This window comes from Struthio camelus, chromosome 1, assembly GCF_040807025.1.
Source record: "Struthio camelus isolate bStrCam1 chromosome 1, bStrCam1.hap1, whole genome shotgun sequence".
Taxonomy (NCBI): domain Eukaryota; kingdom Metazoa; phylum Chordata; class Aves; order Struthioniformes; family Struthionidae; genus Struthio; species Struthio camelus.
In genome coordinates this window covers 126,922,582-126,936,280 of record NC_090942.1, presented here as the reverse complement: position 1 = coordinate 126,936,280, position 13,699 = coordinate 126,922,582, and the positions used below count along the sequence as shown (strand labels likewise).

At 42.4% G+C, this 13,699-nt stretch overlaps 1 protein-coding gene across 17 annotated transcripts in view; it reads right to left on the bottom strand.

The window, feature by feature from the left end:
* The window catches only part of NDP (norrin cystine knot growth factor NDP), a 38,406-nt gene extending 26,343 nt beyond the window's left edge, over positions 1-12,063 (bottom strand). For 11 of the 17 annotated variants that reach the window (XR_011135826.1, XR_694856.2, XR_011135827.1 and 8 more), the window contains exon 1: positions 11,814-12,063. The gene's annotated coding sequence lies outside the window, so the exon portion shown is untranslated. The remainder of the gene's footprint in view (positions 1-11,813) is intronic. The other 6 variants (XM_068916113.1, XM_068916123.1, XM_068916094.1 and 3 more) reach the window with 2 other exon arrangements.
* Positions 12,064-13,699: the final 1,636 nt, after the last annotated feature.

Genomic DNA, 13,699 nt, shown 5'->3' with positions numbered 1-13,699 from the left:
TGCCCAAAGGGCTGTTCACTTGCTGACAATGAGGAGGTGGAATTGCCTTTCGGCAATACCTATTTCTCTCTACTGGTAACAAAAGGAGCCATATTAACTCCTATCTCTTGCAGGAAGGAGTTGTAATAATGCAGGCCCCCTCCATGCTTCCCCTGTGGAGTTTGGGACCATTGGATTTATCCTATGTATGATGCTTCTGGTAATTTCACCTGTGCTTCTGCAGCATGCACCTAAATATCTCCTCACATGGGCAATGTAGAGTGCACCTCAGGCACCAAAGTTAGTGTCTCTACCCAACCCTCTTAAAACATAAACGATAACATTACCATTATGTTCCCTATCTTCCCTGTTCCTCAAGAGGTCAGAGTTTGACAGAAAGTCCTAAACAGCTTCCAGTGGTGTATATGGAAGTTTGGCCTGAGTACAAACTGCAGAGTAACATTTCTCAATATGGTTTAAAGTAGCTTCCCTCAACACAGGTCAGATCCTGAGGGCTTTCTTGTAGCTTGCATATTACTGAGGATCAAACAGAAGGCTTCACATCCAGGATGGTTTGCAAAAGAGAGAGAAAACTTGTCAAGATGGCAGGAGTATCTCCACTTAATGAAAAGAGCACAGTTGCCTTCCTTAGGAGTATGATTCAAACAATGTTTCTATAATGACAAAAACCTGACTACAGCAGCAAAAATGACCTAGCAAGATATAGCCAGATTCTTATAATGGCAACCCTATTTTGTTATGCCCTCCTTCCAACACCTACATGATGTGATTTTATTGTAGCAAAAATTCAGTAAGCAAAGTGGAGCAGACATTTTTCCATGTTATGTGCTACGAACAATTAAATCAATTAGTTTGTTCACCACTTGGTTTTGTGTGTATACTCCCTATACAAAACCACACGTTCAAAATGGAAACACTAAATGAAAATCAGCCCCAGCAGAACAATTTGAATTAAGATTGCAGGGCAGCTTGCTCTATGTGAAGTCATTGAGATGAAATGCTATTTAGAGCAGGAAATTGGTGATTCATAATTGACATTAACTCCAGTTACCCTCCAATGTGCATGCTGTACTTCATGTGAAATTATTATATGCAAAGAAAGGCCCTTCCCTTGAGCAAGTTCAAGTTAATGTTTAGGAAACCATTTAAGTTATTATTAGGACACAAGTCATTAAGGTGGAATGGTCAGACGTTCAGACTGTGTCCTCTGTTGCAAAACGTCTACAGCTTAATACCACTTTTCAAGTAACTCTTCAGACATACGGTCATTTTGACCCATTCAGTGAAACATGGTTTCACAAACGTCCCCATCAAAACTCCCACTGATTTAACCAGGGCCAGGAGTCAGTCCTTTTTTTTTGGCTCTGCCTGTGGGCAGCTTCCTAACTGCACCAAAACTTATGCTAGTCATTAGTCTTACGTACACAGAAGTCCCTTTGAACTCAAATGAACTCCTTGTGCCACACCAGTTGTTGGGAACGGAGCCCCAAGGACGTCTCATGTACACAGCTGCATGCAAACTCTAGGTTCAACACAATACATACCTTGCTTAGGAAAGAGTGATGCACTGGCAGATGCCAAACTTGCAGAGGCTGATAGCTGCAATTCAGACCATAGAAGGAGACAGCCCGGGAGCCAGATCCTTGCCAAAAGTGAGGCAGCAACGCTTCACTGAGTTCGTTGCTATCTGTGACCCTGCACTAGGTGCAAATGTGGTCCACTACCTCTTGGCATTTGATGACTGGGTACTCTAACTTCTGGCCTCTGCAGCAAAGGTGAAGCTCACTGAACTTCTTTAGAGCATTGCAGTTTAGTCAGTCAAAAGGAACATGTGAACCTGATTACTCTGCCATACTATAAGTCTAGAATGAGGAATTAAAAAGATCTTGTTATGGATTTTGACATGAGTGAAGTTTTGGCATCTTACAAACTTTTTATGAGTTTTTTTTAAATAAAAGCAAGAACATCTTTCTTTCTGGTATAGAATATGCCTCTAACTTCAGGTGTAAATCAGAGACAGACTTCAGGCACAGAAAGAATAAAGGCTCATGTGGTAATAAATTTAAACACCTTTGAACCTGAGAAAAGCACTTTAAAACAATGCCATATTGTTACCTTTAAAAAGGTGCAATTTGAGTTCTCCTCTAAAAGGAAAGGGGCTGTGCAGGCTCTATGCTGTGAGCATACTATAAGAACTGCCAGCTATCCTCACGGGCTGGTCAAGACCCCTTGGGCCCTGCTACCAGGGTGTGAGCTAACTTGACGTGGATGCTCAGGGTGCCTAAGAAACCCTGAGCCTAAGAAACAGGCCACAGAAACCAAGGGGTCCACGGTCCTTCTCAGCTCCAGCTTGGACTATGAATGAGTAAGATCATGGAGAGATTTTTTGGGTAGCAGAGACAGCCTTGGGAGCAACATGAATTAAGAAAATGTTCGATGTGTGAGAATGGATAAGTCAAAAGGCCTGACAGAGCTGAAACACCAGAGCTGCAGAGGGCATCTGAAAAGAGTATAAATTGTTCTCTGCTGAGGATGAGTGCAGCACAGATGAGAGAAGTTGTCAGCAAAATGGAGGACAGGCAGGACAAATGAATATTCCTGACAGTAGCTGGTCCTGGAGCACTTTATGTTTCCTAATCATTTTCAATTCTTCCAAGCAAAGAAGCCATTATAGAAAATGAGAGTTCCATATTCACCTACAAGTTAAAAAGATAAATGACAAACTTTCAAACAAAGGGTACAAAAAGGAAAGTCTGCAGCTGCCCTCACATGGCAGAGCTAAAGTTATGACTTTAGGAGTCATTCACCTCCTTGAAAAGAGCTTCACTTGCTAACTGGGGCAAAACCTGAGGGTTTACTTCAGTAAGCGGAATTCACTCTAGAGAAAGCAATTAGAATTTGCTTAGTGAAGGAGATCAACCAGAACAAACTGAAGCTGATGGGTGGATGGGCAGAGACTCCAACACACCTCGGAAAAGAGCCCTGAAGTGGAAGGACAAGTCGAGCTCGGTGATGGAATGCACTGAAAGAGCACATCTGTTGCACATGCTGTGGCAAGGCACAGCTATGACTAGAATTTGAGAAAAGATGCAAGAATCACAACAGATGACACTGACTGTGAAAGAATAAACATCAACCTATGGTGCACAGCATGGGTGAGGAGAATGGTGACAGCACCATTAAAGGAAAGGGAATTATTCACGGGCACAGTGAAAAATGTTATGGCACAAGATAAATGGACAATCATGCCATGGGCAAATGGCAATAATCGATCTTCAGCTGGACAGAACTTCACAGGGTGATATGGTGTCTGACAGGGTTACAAGCCTGGAAGAAAAACTATAGGCAGCATAAGGCAGAAAAAAAATGGCTCAGAAGGACTATTTCCCACTGAAGGAGAAAAATGCATGTGTAAATGAAAGAGAGAGTTCATAATAATGTCAGGGATTTTAAAAATGTCACATCCTTGATTTCATCCGAAGGGTGAATGCATTGTAACAAAAAATACAAGAAAATTCTGAGGACCTGCAGGAACAGAGATGCTCTCCAAAAAGTTCAGAACAGAGCAGAAAGCATCTCACCATCCCAATCCCTGCTGCAGGGAAACTCCGTCTTACCCTCAAGCCAGGGGTAAAACCTGGAGGCTCATTACTCAGAGAATTAGAAATCCAGTGAAAAACTAAGCAAGTAGAGAGACTCCTCACTCATCCACAGGAGGAGATGTCACTTATTTGCAAATAAGGAAAATTAAATCAGTATGTGGACAGAACACATTTTCCTTACGTCCTAGAGGGAAATAACTTTTAGAAAATGGTTGATACCACACACTACACCTTATACGCCAGGCAGAGCTCTTGGGTAGGAGCCCTTCCTGAAACAGAAAGTGCATTCAACATCCTCATTTCAGAGACATCATTGCCTCAATCTGCCATCTAGGCAGTGATCAAAACCGGAGGTATTTCTCAGGAGAATAAACCTCTGAAGAAAATCTGCCATTTGATTTATTGATCTTCCTGGTCTTCATACACAGTTTTGTTGTCTAAAGAGAAGAAAATTCCCAGATCAGAAACGGCTCAAGCTCCCAGAGCTCCAGCCAAACTAACAACAACTGCAAACTCCATGCAGCGAGATGTGCAGACAGATCCCCATAAGGCTGAAATCATTACCAATACCTGTAGCTCAACAGACAAGGAGAGGATGCAGAGTTTGCTTGGATTGGCAAACTGCTTAGAGAATCTACCTGTATAACCAGCAAGCTGACAAGGCTTTTGGACAGCTGTATCCAGTGCTCATGGTGTAGAAATTTTAATAAAGAATTTATGAAAGAGAAGTAACTCTTTAAGGAATCCTTAAAGAATCTTTGACCCTGCCCTGCTAAGTTGTTGAAACTAGGTTTCAGTATCACTAAATAGGAAAAAAGCTTCCTGGTTTAAAAAGCCTCTTATCTTTACTTGCAGGTGGGCTGAACAAGAGGACACCAACAGCCTTGCCAACGGGTCCACACGAGCATGTCCTGTCACTCTCAGTGCAGGTGCGTGAGAGGAAGGAGCCGGCAGTAACGGCAGGGTTTGGTAACTGCAAGCATACCAGGCACGAGCGTGGCAGCTGTTGCACACTCTCTGTCTCAAGTTGGGCAGTGTCACAGAGAGCAAAGAAGAAAGCAAATCTGGATGTTCTTGGCTAGAACAGGAACTGTGACTGCTGTGGCTGTCACCCCACAGAAAACAGTTTAAGTTTAAGCTGCTAGCCCAGGATGAAGGACCTCGTTTACCCACCCCATAGCAATCATTAAAGGGAAGACTTGTAGCCCTAAAAGGATGTCTTAGAAGGTTGAAGGACACAGGAAGGCCAGTAAGAGTATGGATATGTTGCTAACTAGGAAAGGTTCAGGCAGCAAGCTCAAGCACGGTTCCCTCGTGGTCCAGGCTGGGTAACTGACAGCTCACTCCTTGACTCTGTTCTGGGACACCCCAGCTAGCTCTCTCCAAACAAACCTAACAGGGATGGGGCTAGGACTTACGAATATTGCTACGAGCCTGTGGCCTTGGGGCTAGGACTTAGCAGCAGCAATACAAGTGTGGACTGAGGAACTGAAAAACCCTGGAGATGAGGCAGAAAGATTTGATTTTTGCTGGACATTGCGCCTAACATAAGAACATCTGACAAGGGGCACAGACTCATGGTCATGAGATTAGTGTGCCCTGAGGTGCACGTTTAGACATGTAACTGGCCATCCTTGTAGATCCCTACCAGGCTGTTGCAGCAGGCCAAAGCAGCTGAGCTCCAGAGCATGGGACAGCCAGAGGATTCACTGCTTCCTAACAGAACTGGTGCAGACACCTCAGTCAAACAAGTATCTTCACATGACAGTGAAAGGCTCTTCAGCAACTCAGTGAGCACCGCTAATTAGTAGATTGCTTGAATGCCTTCAAATTCTGTGTTGTTTATCGCTCCTTATGATTACTGTGTTTAACCTAATAGGAAAGACACAGGAAAAATTTCCTGAAAGTCAGTTTTCCTGTGTTTAACCTAATAGGAAAGACACAGGAAAACTGACTTTCAGGAAATTTTTAGTAAGACCTAGTAAGACCTAGCTGAAAATAACGCCTGCGAGCTACAGAGTTTCTTGGTGAGCAATGTTGATCACTTATAGCTCATCCACTGCATGAATGAGTGAGTGAGTGAATGAATGAATGAATGACGCAGATCTTTGTCATGTTGCTTGACCGTAAGTGGTTTCGGAGCTGCACAGCACACGCATACATCTGGGACTGCTGACAGCTCTGCACTATGGACCAGGGTCATCAGTGCTGGTCCAAAGCTAACAAAAGCTCCTGTTGTTCACCCTCTTCTCAACTGCTCCTTCGAAGTTCCCTTGGCTGAACTGAGAAGCTGGTCCTGTGCAGCTAAAACCTATGTAAGACCATGTTTGTGTTGCAGACTTCTTCCAGGCTGTAACATTTATTTGCAATGACTGTAAGAGATGCTTTCAAATTTGACTGTCTCATCCTGCGGAGCTCACCTCTGCAATTTCAGGGGACCGCTTAAGAAGATAAGGTGGTAACGCTGTAGCCTCGGCTTGAAAAAAATGCGGATCAGATCCAGTTAACCCTACTTGCGCTAGTTCCACCAGGGAGGCTTACTTAAATTTACACCAGCTGTACATTTGCCCTTCTGGTTATATGGTGATATCATCTAAGTTGGTATTTTCAATACATATTGACTTAATAAATCTAATGAATGGGATGGAGCAGTTGTATTGTTTCAGTGCTTAAAATGTAGCACCATAGGATGCTGATTCCTTACGGCAAATTAGGGAAAGAATCATAGTGGTGCTCTAGGTTTTCTGAAAACTTCTAGAGTTTACATAGACGTGATGCTTGCAGTTAATCTTCCTGTTGTTCAGCACAGAAAAGGGATGGCTAGTCTGTTGGCATTGTTGCCATTTTGGTCCTTTTGTTGTTTTTCTGGCTTGAAACAGAAAGCCTTCAAAATTAAACTCAGAAGACAGATACAGCTAAAACCGCTAAAACCACTAAAACTGGTTGTTTTAGTGATGTGGAAGTGCTCTTTACAGCATAGTATGATAGAGTTGCAGCAACCACAGAGCAGACTGACATGTGCCACGAAAACATTTTGAATTATGCATGTGATTACTGCACCTCAGCCTCTGTTGTCATGCATATACTCACTGTGTGTGACTGAGCTGCCCTACCCTGGATTTGTCATCTGCAAATAGTTATGCAAACTCACCTTTCTGGTATATCTAAGACATGAGTAAATACTGCAGGGCTCACACTGGAAGTAGGAAAAGTGCTTTCAACTACCTAGAAGAACAGGAGCTCTAGCATAGACAAGGCACTGATGTTTTTGGTACCATGTCTCCTAAAGCTAGGAGGTTAAAGCTGTGTGGTAAGACACAGTTAGAAAACATGGTAGGAGAAACATCTGTCTTCCTTTCCAATTCCAAATCGTTCCCCTGCTGATACCAGGGTGAATTAGGCTCTCTAGATCTCCCACAGGTGTGGAAAAGCAAGAATTCATTCAGGAAGTGTCATGATGTCGGTGCCCACGGGAAGGGGGGCTTCACTACCACAGCAGGGCAACAGGGACACCAGCCCCAGCAGCGGAGGGCTCTGACCTGCGAGCGGGACTGGGCTGGGAGGCTGCTCCAGGAAGGCATCTCCACTCTTGCGAGCCATTATTGGAGACAGCTTTGGCCAATGTGATATGGTTATTCTTAAGGTTTTATGATTCAATGTAGTATGGTATGATATAGCGTGACACATATAGCATGGCCACAATAATTAACTGAATTAAGTGAAGCAAAGGATGATGTTCAAACAAAATGGTCTTGCTTCTTCAAAACAAAACTTTTCAAAATTATTAAAATGAAGCCTTCTCACAAAGGAAGGCAATAGCATGGTTTGTTGAGTCTGTTTTTTCAAAAGACCTGAAGTTCTTTTTCTTTTTTTTTCCCTGAGATTGCTACATTTTCACAGAATATTTCATTTGCATTCACACGGTACTTTTCTAGAGAAAATGATGCTGCTGGAAAAGAGAAATGATATCTTCTGGAATTTTATAATAGCAACATTACAAGTCAGATTCTCTGTAGCTGTTAATCAGATCCATTTATTTCAGTGGCCTACAGGGCTTGAGAGGCCAGCTCTATCTTTCCAGTTTAGAAGGGACTGCAGAACATCTTTGTTCAGCACAGCAGTCTCAAACTTCTCATCACACTCAAGTATTGACACCTTTATATAAACAGTTTCCTTAATTACCGTTACCCGTTCCGATTCTCCTGGTGAAGGCAGCCACCTTTCTAAACTGCTGAAATCATTTATCGTCATGACGTTTTGGTGCACGAGACTATAAGAAAGTTTGTTAGGCATCTTCCTGTGCAGGGAGGCATGCTTTGATCCCAAAGTGTTCCATCCACAGAATGGTAAGAGAAAATGCCATTTGCTTTTAAGTTCATAAGACTATATAAAGTTTCACCTATGTAGATTACTCTCTTGTGCAACCCAGAAGCATCACAGGAGAGACTAAGAAACAAAAAACTATTTGGAACAGTTTTTCAGCAAGCATAATACATCTTATTTATGATAGAGAGTTCATAAGGCAGTGCTTTTTCTTCCAAATCAACAACCCCTCCCAGGATCTGTGCAGTGACTTCATTTCGGTGGCCTTAAATGCAAGGACTATCTGTAGCTGACAACCCAATGCTACCAAAAAAGAAAAAGAAAAGAAAAAGAAAAAGAACAGAAAAAGAAAAGTTGCAAAAATCTGATAAACCTGACAGATAATGCTGATGTGTGCATATAACCAGAAATCTAAAAAAAAAGAACTATACCCACCAGTCAACAACCAATTATTTCATTTATGTTCAGCTAATAAAATGCTATGGGCAGCTATGCCTCCCCAGACACACAGAAACAGGCAAGAGCATCATCAGAAGAGATAAGCTCTAGCGCTCACTAACACACACAAGCTTGTCAAAGTTTTTCCAGCGCTGCAGAGTTGCTAGCCAACTGGTGGTCGGGCCCAAGAGAAAAAAAATCCTGCTTTTCCTCAGCAGTGTCTAGGTGGGCAGGGGCCACTACAGAAATGAGGAGGAGGAAAAAGTGTTTGGTGCTGGAGGAAGCCAGTGAAATGGGCTTAGCTTTCTAGGGCTGCAGTGGTGGGGACAGGGCAGTCCCAGGGCCCCTGCCCAGCCACCGTCTCTCCAAGTGCCTGGAGACCACTGATCCAGCAGTCACTTGATCCTGATGTAACCCCTCGTGGTATCCACAGCATCAGGATCCTACATTTGCACTCTTTTATAAAGACAGTACTTCTAGAAGGCAGTGTTCTGCAGGCACAAAGGAAAGACCTTTTCACTGCAATGGCTTGGGGTATTCCCTTGTCATCCCTGCTGCATTCCTCAAGGTGTTTGGCTTTATAGCCAGGCTTAGCAGGTGAAGGTCCCTGATAAGTAACAAGTCATTACTTGGCATCATACCTGCTGTATCACTCGAAGGGTGAGACATATGCATCTGTGGGATGCCTTCAGGGTGCCCACCCTGCTGGGCACCAAACACCAAATACCGGGGACCAGGAGGCAACTGCCTTTGGGGTGGGCTACAGGTTCTCACACTTTTGAGACACCGGGTCATTTACACAGGTTTCCAAAGGTAGGTGTAAGTTTCTAAATTTTGGGGCTTCATTTTTAATTTTTTTTTTTTAATTTTAGTCCTTGCATACTACCACATCTCTCCTTTTCCCCAAATAAGCTATAGCCTTTAGATAAATCACAGAGATGGGGTAAATTTTCTTTTCCTCCTTTGCAGTGTAACTGCAGAGAGAGGGTGTACACAGACCAATACAACATACAGCTCTCTTTTAGATTAAAGCACAGTGCCAGTAACTATTAACGAGTGTCACATAACCCTGAAAAGCTTAGGGTTTTTTTTGTTGTTGTTTTCCAGAGTAAGGATACATTTTGGTCCTTCTTTTGATGGGGAACACCAACCTATCTATTGCTTTTTTCTTATTTTTTAAATATATTTAAATATCATCTTCTGTTTGCCCCCATAAATTAAGCTATTCAAATATGGTTCTGCAAGTTTGCTCTCAAGAAAAAAATTCTAAGCCAGTATATTTCTTCTGCCCTCATTTCTTAACTTTCTGTTCAAGTTTGAAATTTATTGTTATAACTTTCTGGAACCAGAACAAAAATGATTCAACCTGTTGCTGGTTTGGAGAACTGTTTGGTGGGAAAAGGGGGGAGATAATAAGAGCAAATGAGAAAAAAACAAAACTTGTATTTATTGAATCTCTAACTTTCAACTGTCCAACCTACAGCTTAACCTGACATTTCTACATTTTCTTTTGACATTTTCAGATTAAGTAAATCATGTTTATGTGGGATAGTACCAGCAGACACTAGCCTCCGGTCTCTCCCCACCTCTTCAGGACCTGTCGCCAAAGTGATGCCATGGCAACAGCACTGCGGACATGGCAGGGAATATACACCCATACAGGAGACCACATTATTAGGTAATCTCCTGATTTAAGGGAACATCAAAATTATCTCAAATTCTGCTTCCCTTTTACATTGAGTGGTTGCTATAGGTATGCATGCATGTGCAAACCTACCTGACAGGTGTTCAGTTGCTATCTCTAGATCTGTATTTTAATTTATTTTTCAAATGTCATTAAGGATATAATTAAGGATAGCATTTATTGATTGATTTTTTTTGTAAAATAAACATGAAGCAGTTGACAGTATCAAGTCCTTAGTGCTTTATTGAGGTGTGATTTGGAAAAAACTAAAAGTCTACTTAAAGGTACTTCACGTTCTAAAGGTTTCTGAAATGTATGACTTGCAAAAGTAGCAGTCTGATATTTACTGTTATTTATCATTTACCTTTTGATCCTGCTCCCTGTGGCTACAAATCCATCTCAGCAAACTGACTTGACAATACACCCGAGAACAACATCAAGATTTTCTTTTCACGAAAAATTCCTAGCCTATATGGCAAATGAAAACAGATATAGGCCACACTAGAAGAATGGAGGAAGGGAAGGAAAGGGAGAGAGAGAATTGGAAATGGAAGTAGGAGAGGGAGAAGAGAGGAGAAGAGACAAGACGAGAGGAGAGGAGAAGACAGAGGAAAAAAGAAAGGAAAGAAGGAAGGAAGAAAGGAAGGAAGGAAGGAGAGAGAGAGAAAAAATTAATAAAGGAAAAAAGAGAAAGAAAAAAGGAAGAAATGAAGAAAGAAAGAAAGAAAGAAAAAAGAAGGAAGGAAGCAGGAGGGAGGAGGGCAGGAGGAAAGCAAAGAAAGAAAAGAATGAAAGAAAATGAAGAAAAAATGTAAGCTTTTTTATAACCTTGATTTAACATCCATTCTGAGCCAAATCTGTTTTTCAGAATATGTTTCCTTGGGGGCTTATAATGAGACTACTGCAGAGAAAACAGCATGATCTGACACAGCACAAACTATTTAGCAGCCTACTGAAAATACAAATAGCTCATGATAACAGGAGTATCAAACTGTAACTGCCTGGAATGTGAGATTATAAAATGTGAGATTATAAAATCTCATGATCCAGATTGAAATTCAATATATTTGTTGAAGTTGTCAGGAAAGGTACACAGACTACTGGAAAATTCTCAGTGCATTCCACACAGATCCTAACAGTGGCTTTTGGACAAGACAAGAAGATGCACGCTTAAAATTAAAGTGAATAACAAAAAAGGCTTCTAATATCAGTCCAAAGTATTCCAAAAAAATGGAAAATATAATAGGAAAGAAGTAGTGGAAAGCCAGCCCTAAAGGGGTGAACAAAGGCAGCAATAGCCTGTTACACGGATGTCTTGAAGGCAAAAGGCATGTTATCCTTACACATGGGTCTCATAAGTTACTTTGTTCTACAGCAATGCCCTTTGAAAACCTGTGGTACCTAGGTATTACAGTATTTAAAGTGGTTTGCTATCATAAACACTCAGATTAGGTAATCTTGCACCCACCAAGCTAAACATCAAAAAGAGAACTAGCCAGCCTAGCAGGCTAGCCACTAGTGTTAGCAAAAATAAATAACAGGGGGCCCTTGCTCACTAAAGCATCCCTATTCAGGAAAGCAGTTAAACAAATGTTTAGACTGAGCATGTGACTTAAGTATTTACTTAAGCGATTTAGTACATTGAGGCCAGATTACTGAAACTTAACTGCTATTCATCCCAGCACACAAAGGCTTCCTCCATACCACAGATATGAAAGCAAATAAGATAAAAGGAGACATGAAATACTAAAAGAGGTGCTACTTACCTGTACTATGTGTTTTGTCTTTTTTATGAAGCCATTTGTAACCATTCCTAAGCATGGTTTGTATTAAGGCTGGATCGCAAATGGCACCTACCATGCAGCTGTTTACATCTGGCTGCCAGGTGTTTGATTGGTGTTTGCCAGGAGCAGATGAACACCTCAGAGGGACCTTTCAGAGCTGAGATGCAGAGCCAGAGAGGAGGAAAGGAAGCAGGGTCATTACTGTTCCCTCCCCATTAAGCCTTCTGCTCTGAAATGCAAATTGTGTTGGACAGAAATATTGGATGGGAAACTCTCCCAGTTTCTTCTAAGGTGGTGAAAAGGGTAACAGTGAATACACCCAGTAGGAATACAGGCCAAGTCAGCTAGAGAAGAAAAGATCATTAACATTATTTCAACTCCAGCTAAAGCCTTTAGCAGCAGGAATTCAAGGCATAGCCTTTGGCTGCACTAGCATTGAAGAGTTAGTTGTCCTGATGGGGGTTCAGCCCCAGCAGCCAGGAGTGGGAGCATGAGACAAGAAATTCATCAGATGTGCCCTGGAGTTTGCCAGTGGGTTCTGTGCACACACCGAGGCGTGTGCACATGGCGGCTCCAAATAGCACTGTTGCTTCCTTCTGTAGACATGTAACTGCTGTCCTTTTGCTCCATATTCTGTGGGGTTTATTTTTCAAGTGCATGTTGCTCTCCTCCTGGTTCCTCCTATGGTTGCAGTGAGGAAGCAGGAGGAACCTCCCAGTGAATCCAGCATGCATTAAAAACTGTTCAGTATGATGAAGAGCTCAGTGCCTTGATTCCCCACAGGCTGAGGAGCCAGACCTGTTTTTGAAAGCCCATTCACCATCTTCTGCCGAAAGATGAAAAATCTAGATCTGACATCAGACAAACCTCTCCAAACCTATCCGGAGACATAGCCTTTTGCCCACCTCATTATGCATCATATTAGTAGTTGGGGCCAGTGAAAAATATGAGCTGCAAGGAACATCCCCCGCCATATCTTGCCTGCCTTCTCTGGCTTGTCACAACAAGAGAGCTGGAAAAGCTATGAGGCAGGAGGATCCAGGACACAAGACATAAGGAAAATACAGGAATTCACCCCTTTCACTGCACGTCTGCAAGTTTGTTACTACCAGTCTGGTACTTTAAGAGCCAAGTATGCTGGGGCTTTGGCAGAGTAGTTTCATTCGAAATGAACAGTACAACATATACGGATCTAACCAAGAGATCTTTGTTAATATAACTGGCTGGTACCACAGGATTAGGCTTCTTTCCAGACTAGTTGCCTGGAGTATTGAAGGAGGATAACCAGGTTTTCTAGTCAGGATAATACAATTGAAAATCTCATGTATTCCCTCAGCTCCCTGTCTATGCAGTTTCTCGCCTTTGCAGCAACTTCTTCCTCTGTAACAGAATTAGAGTAAAAGGAGGGGAAAATGCAGGAGTCATAAAAAAAAGGCTGAACAATCAGCTCTTTGCATGCATACACACGTACTGTGTAGAGCCTGGAGCTTGGCTCCTGGAAGAGGCCAGCTAGCTGCCTGGCTGCAGAGTTCGGGAAGTCCTGCAGCTCACAAAGGTTGCTTTGACACAGCAAGTCTGAATTCAGCACTCTCGCTCTGCGGAGTCAACATCTTGGCAGATCTAGTGCTTCCAGGTTGCCTGAAGAATTATCACAAGGCAGATAAACGATTGTTAGCCCTTTCTCACACAAAAAGCTGAGGAATTTCTCCAAGGGTTATGTAACATAAAGCACCCCAAATTAGCACCATTCATGCTATCACAGACATGCACCAACTGCAAAAATAACATCCCCAGTGACAGCATTGCAGCCTGGCTTAAGAACCTACAAAATAAAATGTAGTCATAAATTCCCAACCCAAGCATACCAC